Source organism: Schistocerca gregaria, chromosome 7 (genome assembly GCF_023897955.1).
Source record: "Schistocerca gregaria isolate iqSchGreg1 chromosome 7, iqSchGreg1.2, whole genome shotgun sequence".
Classification (NCBI taxonomy): domain Eukaryota; kingdom Metazoa; phylum Arthropoda; class Insecta; order Orthoptera; family Acrididae; genus Schistocerca; species Schistocerca gregaria.
In genome coordinates this window covers 263,266,644-263,276,282 of record NC_064926.1, presented here as the reverse complement: position 1 = coordinate 263,276,282, position 9,639 = coordinate 263,266,644, and positions in this window count along the sequence as shown.

The following is a 9,639-nucleotide window of genomic DNA, read 5'->3' as shown; positions in this document are numbered from 1 at the left end:
GTATCTTCTTCCATCTATACATTACACCAAACGAACAGTTCAACATTTCAGTCAACACTCAGATCGTCTACTCTCTCGCCCAACAGAACAACGACTGCTCTCGACACCGTCTTAACTACAACTGCGCCCAGTGGAGGCGGCGGAATAATAATCTTTGGCGCCATCTCTGTCGTTGTGACTCAGTGTAGCCACTTTCATATGCCCCTCCTCCAAGGGCTAGATTTTGGTGGTAATTTTGCCAGCATTGGTGGTGAAAATACTTCCAAATTCGTCCAAAACCGCAGACAAAAATAAAAGATGATATTAATAAGTAAATATCACCTAACTAAATAAATTTTGGCTTTGACTGGCCCTTCAACAACCTAATATATAAAAATCCATAAGGAATACAAATGCTTACATAAATATGATTTTACATAATAGTTTATGCAAGTTTCACTTCTCAGACTAGTTAAACAGTTCAATCAATGGCACCAGAAATGACGATTAGATGAAGATAAGAGTCTGACAACATTACATAAACAGTAAATAAATCAGCTTACACAAATATTCACATAAAATCTTTGCAATAGTTCAATAAACAAGTAGCACTCCTCAGAGTAGTTGACAGTTCCAATAGTAGCATCGAACAATGGTCAACAGGTGCAAATAGCAGTCCCATAACATTTCATCAGCAGTATTTTAACATCTTCAACAGTGGCACCCAGCAACAGCGAGCAGGTGCAGACAGGAATGAGTGACATCTTGTCAGTGGTTGAGCAGTTCCAACAGTGGCACCCAGCGATGTTGAACAGGTGCAGACAGCAACAAGTTACATCATCTCAGTAGTAGCAGTTCCAACAGTGGCACCCAGCAATGGCGAGCAGGTGCAGGCAGGAATGAGTGACATCACATCAATAGTAGCAGTTCCAACAGTGGCACCCAGCAATGGCAAGCAGGTGCAGGCAGGAATGAGTGACATCATATGAATAGTAGCAGTTCCAACAGTGGCACCCAGCAATGGCGAGCAGGCGCAGACAGCAGTTCCATAAAATTCACTAGTGGTAATTAAACAGTCCATCACATTTCATCAGCAGAAATTGAACAGTTCACCCCATTTCGTCAGCAAAAATTAAACATTTCCAAGTGGCACCCAATAATGATAATAGGTGTAAGCACGAACAACAGTTTGAATGCACACACAATTGCTTTTACAAAATTATTATCAATGCTCTTACACTAAACATACAAACTATAATAAATGCACAAATGATATCAGATAATTATCATATTAATTATTACAAATACACAAATATCAGTAAACCTATAATATTTATGGGTCTCAGTGAAAGCCACAACAAATAAGTAAAATAATATTTAGGAGGTAGGTTGGTACCAATTATTTGGGATTAGGAAAGGAAAACACACAAAACACACTCACTCATCTTTCATCCACATACGAAGTAGTATTATGTAATTGAATGGTGTTAACTATGTAAATGCAATTCTGTCAAAATTCGATGTGTAACACGTGTATCAAGATTAGTAGTGGCAGCAGTGTATTATAGTCAATAGTAGTTAGTCAATGTCATAGTCATCATGTCAAGACCAATGTTTGCCAAGCCACAACAAAATATACAGGTGCTGAACAGTTGTCAGTTTGCCAACATATACAAATACTTCTTTCTCCCCCCCAAATATATATACTGCTTATTGATTTAACAATGTGTGTGTGTAGACAATCTTCCTTCCACTGGAGTGTTCGAGTCTGCCATCTTCATCCTTCTTGTTCTATATAAACCAACAACAAAAAATATATGCTCCTCACTTACCTTACCTCTTATCCACCAAAACTCCAATAATCATCAGCATCCACAATCTCAATACTTCAGTAATACCTCTTCAATACGTCGATACATATAAACCTTATCACCAATATCATTTCACTTCCATAACAACTCTTTCCTCTAGTCAGTCTCCTCGAACAGGTACAGATAAAATCCTAGCGCAAATTAAATTCATCATCCCATACAATCCGAAGACACAATGTCCACACACAACCTCTGTGTAACCACCTTAGCCAAATCTTCTAATCATTATGAAAGTTAAAATATATTTTGGTTATGTTGTCCATCATAAAATAAAAGAAATGCATACATGACCTCTAACAGCCTTCAGTTTAAATAACTTTAGTAAATAGGTGTGCGTATACAGTGTTAATGATCACATTTGAATGAATAAATCGTAATATTTCACAGTGTGTACACTACTTCAAGAATCATGGCAAAACAGAAGCAAACATGTGGAGTAATTCTTTGTGTCAAGTGTCACTTATTATTTCAATTGCTCACAAAAAATGCAGTGTAATAAATGTCAATAGTCTAAAGATAGTGTTGATATTTCATGTCGTCAGCTTCCTTTCTATAATAATGAATTTATACAGCTTCTATAAACCTCCAGTTCATGTGACTTCAATGAAGTTTAAGTACCCATGTAGGTTGTAGAATTATAGCAGTTCATTTTTTTTATCTTAAAATGTAAAGCACTGAGTTTATGCAAAACATGCAATAAAGAGTAAATATACCAGTATAGAATAGAATGTCAACAAGTGGATGCAGCACAATCCCTACAACAAGAATCTGCCAAGCGAACAACCTATAATTAATATCATAGTGTAACCTAAACTCTATGTTTGTACACAGTATAAGCGTTTCCATATACTAAATTAAAGAGTAGTTATGACAACAAAACAGAAATGTGTAAATATGCAATCCATACGCAAAGCAGCAAGTATGTATCTTACATAATAAATAAGTCATTAGTATCATATCAGAATAAGCAAATAAATGTTCTTATACAATATTAATAAGTAAACATGAAGGCACAAGCAGATAAATCGCAAAGTATAACTTACATACATGGCCATATCAGCACAACTAATCAGGTGACATCTGTCTGGAATCCAGAACCAAGTGAATTGACCCATCCTTTTTAAGAACGTCATGTAATGGGCTGGTATAAGGAATGACTGCTGCCTCAATAATGCTTTGATCTAACATGGATTGAAGTTCATTCTTAACCTTGTCTCTATAAGCCAAAGGAAAAGGGAGCGTTTTTCCCCAAGATGGTGTGTGTTCTTTAATTTTAAATAAATATTGTAAGCCTTGTATAGTTCCTGTGTGATGACTGAATACTGTAGCATGTGAAGTCAAAATTTGGTATAATTCTTCTCTTGCAACGTCATCTGTCACTTCAGCTTTGTTAACATTTTCATTAATTAATTCTTCACTATGAATCGCGTCTCTGTATCTATTGTCATTGTCATGAATAAACACATTGTCGTCATAATACTCAGCGGAAACATCAGAAGTAAGAAACCTTAAACAATTTGTGTCTGATTAAGATTTCGTTACACACTCGAAAAATTTCAAACATCTTGGCATTCCGGCAACAGTCAAGTTCACACTTCCTTCTTTATAGTTTAAAATTGCTAAATATGTGTTAAGAAACTCCATACCTAATATAATTTGTGTACTGAGTAATGGAACAATAATGAAATTAGCAGAAAATTCATGTCCTTGAGAAATGAAATTTAAGTTGGTCTGTTGTTTGACTTCCACACTTTTTCCAGAAGCAGCTCCTCGAACTGTTTTTTTTAGAAACAGCTAACACAGGACAAGCAATAGTTCTTACACATATACGAAAAACTGATTTACTAACAACATTCAGTGGGCTCCCAGAATCTAAAACCACGGTGAACTTATTCTTACTCACACATACTTAAATAACAGGATGTAAAAATGCTTCTATATTATTTACCTTAAGGTCTAGCAAAATAACTCTTATGTCTTCCAAGCGCACGTATTGTAAAGTCGTAGTGTCATTACTTTCTGAACCGTCTGTATTGCTGCCAGAAGCCGAAGCTACAAGTCATTGTCGATTGTTTGCGACACGTCTTTGATTATTCGCATTACTTTTCGGATCAATTTCTACGATTTGCACTTGTCTCTCTGAATTTCTATCATGTGGAGGATGCCAGTTAGGTAATTCCTGTTTGTTAAATGTGAATACTGGGTTGTGTCTGTTATTAAAATTTCTGTTTTCATGGCTATCTGCATGACTACTTCTTGTGTAATTTCGACTGTCACTTCTGAAATTATTGTTTAGGTCTACTACCCTGGTTATTTTTGTAGTAAGAATTTCTATTATTGTACGAATAATTTCTGTCTTGATGATACCGATTACTGTTTCTGTATGATTGATCATTCCGGAAAGAATTTCTGTTATTATAATTGTCAGTGTAATTTCTGTTAGAACGTCTTTTATTGTCATAAGGCTGGTATCTATTGTCCTGTCTGTTTTGTCTGTCATTTCCAAAATTACCACTATAACGTCCATTCCGATCATTATTCCTTTTCTCTGAAAATCTATTGTGATTACCGTTACTGAAAAAATTACAAGAAGTTCCATCGTTGTTGTCATACTCAAGTTCTTGTAGCAAAGTCTTAAAAGCTTCAATGTCGTCTGTACAACTCCCGGCTAAAGCAATGTGTCATCGATTGTGGCTGCTTAGTTAAGCAAATATGTATTAATTTAGTCGGGCTATAAGGGTTGGAAAGGAATTGATTCTTTCGAATGAAGTCTTCAAGGTATTCTGCCGGCGTGCGGAACTCAGACTGTTTAAAATTACGCTGCATAATAAGATTATGTTTGACTCTGTCTTGCGTGTTTTCGAACCTATATACCGATAGAAATGAATGATGAAAACCATTTAAACTATTACAATCTCTAATAAGTGAGCGCATGCACATCGCCTGTTCATTTTCTAAATATCCACACATAAATTCCAGTTTGTGACCAATTTGGCGAAAGTGCGTACATAAATTGATCTAACCATGAAAATGGATGTATGTCATTATTAGAATTGTGAAAGATCCTAAATTTACAAACAGTTAAAAATTGTTTATAGTCAAAGTTTTCTCCTCGTGGCGGCAAAGACTTACCGCGTCTGTCCCAGTCCGAATGTCGATTATTGTCATGTTCGCGCACCTGGCGCTCTCTTGTTGCATCTCGTAAATGAAATAAATTATTTTCTTCAAAACCCCCGCTATCGGTGATTCTAAATTTCTTCTACTATCTTTTCGCTTTCAATTTGTTGATTTCATAAAGCCTCAAATTCCCTTTTAACGCGTTCATTAAATTTTCCCTTATTCTCAACATGTTTATTTATATTCTGATATTCTTCTGTTTCTACAAATAGCAATGAAGCTGTATCATCTGAATCTCTGTCACCATTTAAACTAAGACATGGCAATTTATCTGAAATCTCCTCAACTTTTTCCATTAAGCCACATATTTGTTCTTTCTGTTTATATAAGTATTCGGTAAGTGTCGCAACTCGGGTTTCAGTATTGACACATTTAGTAGTTAACTGTACATATTGTTGAGCTAGTTTATTTATTCTGTCATTTGGTACGGATTCCTCTATTCTTTTAAATGTTTCTACCTTATCATGTTCATGTTGTAAATTTAACTCTGAAAATTTTTGTACTATCACGCGATCTCTTTGTTCCTGTTCTCTATCCTGTTTCTTTTGTCTATTTTCTATTGAAGTTAATCTGTTGTTGTGAGCTTTCAAAATCGTTTGTACTTCTTCCCTATTTTTTTCTTTAATTGATCTTTCATGTTTTCAAAACATGTCCCTATTTGTGAGTCTAACCGTGTTGCCATTGTTCCCATCTCTGTTTTAAAGTCAGATCCTAAATGTTTTTCCATTGTACCCATATCAGTTTTAATTGTTACTATTTGTGATCCCAAATCTAATATTGTACTCATCAACTGCTCCATATTAACTGATTCGAAATTCTTTTCGCTCCTAACATTTCCCATAAAACTAACTTCCTTCGTCATAGCCATAAAGTTATCTGTGTTCAATACTATTGCAGAATCTTCTATCGTTAATCTCGTATTCTGAAAAATTTTCCGATTGTGAAAAAATTTGAACTGGTTCCAGACTATTTTCTGACTTTTTAAATAGTTTTCTACTTCATTGTTCACCATGCTGTTCTCTTGTGTTGGCGAGTTCACCATGTTAACAATTTCGTTGTTCTGACTATCCATCATTCTTACCTTTTTCCTCAATCGTGTAATCATTTACAAAAATTACAAAACTCGTCACTATACGAAAATTCCACACAATATAACACTTTATCATCAGAAATACCATTCACACGAAATGCTACCCGACACACACGATTAACAATCAATTAAAACCTTCACAATTGCACAAAATTTTGAAACCTGTATATGACACATCAAAAATTAAATTCTACAAAAATAACATTAGAAGAATGACAAGACAACTACAAATGTTCAATTACAAAATGTACACATGAAATATAGACTACAATTACTAAACTACTAATTACTACAACAATACTACTGTCTACTATTTTTACTATCAAAAGAATTCCAAGGGATGATCCAAAGCAGCGGTCCCCACGTGCAAGTGGGCTTAATTAAAAAGAAATATTAATGAATAAATGCAATAATTTTACTAGCTGTGTGACGAAGTCTCGTAACCGGTTGGCCCTGACTAGTATAGCATGCAATCTGAATGCATAAAATAAAAATAAAGAATGACAAGGAATTTCCATTAACACAATTGATTAATTAAGTCCCCTGCAACTATAAAAGCTATGAAACAACAAAGCACAATGTTAGCTGTTCTGTGTGTGGTAGTGTGACTCCAAGTACATGTATCTGGCTCGGTTCTTGCTCAATACGACAAAATATTTTAAACACCTTTTACAGTTAACTAATTGAGAAACCAGAAATACTATAATTGCACATTGAAACCAGAATTACAAGTCTAATAAATGAATATGAGCCAGATGATTTGTTGACTACCTGTGAGCAAGAGGGATTGTTATTAAAGAAAACTGTATTACCTTTTTACCTCACTATATATTGATGAAAATATTCCATTACACCAGCATCATAAACCAAAAGCCCATCTCCTTTGTTAAATATATTCTAACAATTGCATCTTCTTCCATCTATATGTTACACCAACCAAACAGTACAACATTTCAGTCAACATTCAGGTCGTCTACTCTCTCCCCCAACAGAACAACGACTGTTCTTGACATCGTCTGAACTACTACTGCGCCCAGTCGAGGCGGTGGAATAATAATCTTTCACGCTGTGACTCAGTGTAGCCACCTTTCAAGGTAACTTTTGAACACCTATTTTTAGCTCTGTTATGTGGTAATGTTCATGAACAGGACAAAGAGCCAATCTGGAAATTCATTAGGGAGAAATGGCAACACAAATCAAATACTACAATAAGACAGTTTTACCTTGTACTTAACATTTTATTCAGATGTAGATATGTAGATGTTCTGACAATCCTATTTGGGTATTGCTCAACCCAGATGAACTCGTCAACAATCTCATTTGGCCACATCTCAGTTAGACACACTTTGGTGCTAAGAAATGTTTTCAGTAATTACGGGATACATGGTAATTCAGTAATTTGGAATAGTGAGTTTTATTCTCTTGGAAAAGTGAAACTGTACCAAAATACAAAACGACCTACTATTACACACAGAACACCACTATTTCTAGCCATTCACATGAAACTAAGAGAATTAGTTGCTGTAGACTTCTGCAGTCCAGTTATGAGATCTAAACATGGTCATTAATTTGTTTTTCTGTCATTCACACATTTAGAGAAAGCAACTGCAAAATTTGTTTCTACAGCATTCCTAAAGAATTTTTTGAAAGACGTAGGCTATATTGACAAAGTAATTTCTGATAATGGCCCACAATTTCGTTTTAGTACATGGCTAAGAAACATTGAGATGTAGAAAAATTAATCCAATATTTACATCACGTTTTATGCCATCTTGTAATTGCAGAACCCTTTATGAAAGAATTATGTAGATTTGCAGATTGCATTGCTAGTGTCAGTAGAGAAACTGGGATTTACACTTCTCAGATTTTCAAAACTACCAAATGATTCTATAATTTTACCTCCACTTTTGCATACTGAAGAATAAACAAAAACTAGATTCTATAGAACAATAAAACAATCAATAGCCTTCACTATACAAAGAAGTTTATGATGCAATGAAGTAATCAATTTAGAATTGAAAAACATCAAGAAGCAACAGAGAAAATAAGAAGCTATTGAATACATGAGTGAACATCAAAAGCCTATAGGTTGCTCAGAATGTGTTGCTTAAATCTCATCGTTTACCTCATAAAGGAAAGTCTTTAAGTAGCAAGTCTTTTTTTGTGTATGAAGATCCTTTCTGCATACAGCGAAATTCACATGCAAATACTGTAGAACTTGAAACCTTACACACATAAATCACGAGGTCCTCATCATGTATCGAACATCAAGGTATACAAACAATAGTTTGCTATGGAGTTCACTGTTCTTTGGTAAGCATATGCAGTGGCGAGCACAGGTGCTCCGACTGTTACAGTGAATTTTCTTACTTTAACTTTCACCACTGTTTCGTACACTTCAACTGTCCTGAACATTTGTTAATTTATCTTTTACTGTCACTGTACTTAATAGGGAATTGTAATAATAGTGATGATCTATGATTTGTGCCTGGAAAGAAGTACTTTGAATCTGCTAAGCATAGTCTGACAAGGTAATAATACAGTGGAAGTAGACAATTCTGTGTATATATATTTGCGCTATGGCAATATGGAATGGTAAGCCATCTATGAACAATTGCATTCAGGTGGTATTATTCTGACTTCACTGGTGAAATCTCTGACTGAAATGTAATACTGTTATCTTATTTCATGAGTTTGGAACTTTTCTTTTGAGATCTTGGTACAGCAGAGTGAATTTGGTTTTGAGGTTGTAAGATAATCATATTTTCCTCCAGAAGATAGTTTGCACAAATAATGAAGTTTCGTGTGACTTGTGATAACTTGTGCATTTTCCCTTACCTGTACCAGACGGAATACAGCAATATTTTTGAGGAAAGTGCATGAAATGACATTTTTTTTGTAGGGAAATGTTTTATGAAGTAGGTCATGCATTTTAGAGTATATAGATAACTGCTGACTTTATTTTGGATGAGAGTCTGTGTATGAAAGGTTCTGGGTTGAGAAAAGTATTTCTGATGGGCAGTAATGTAACTCAGAATATTTCCGACTGTGGCTTGTTCTGCTATTTAGGAAGTATCTTGAAGAGTGATAATTTCATGCATACACATGATGAATTTATGGAATGCTGTGTGACATGGATGTGGAACATAATGAGGAATTTTATTTAAGAACTGTCATGTGAGGCTTATGATATTATGGTTTATTATGGTCCAACTATGGTATATTATGGTGCAATTAAGGTGTGTTATGTGAATTGGATACTGAAGGTTAATGAAATATAAACTTTGGAGGACGACGGACGACACACAAAGCAGTATATATATATAATTCTACTGTACATCTGTATGTCACTGAACTCCTCCTAAACGGCTGGACCGATCTGAATGAATTTTTTGGTATGCTTTTGGGTGGTACCCTGGATGGTTTAGATTCACAAATGATCCTGCCAGATAGCGCTGCAGTCGGTATCTAGGTTATTAATCTATACTGCAACGAAATGGCTGGATTGATTTGAATGAATTT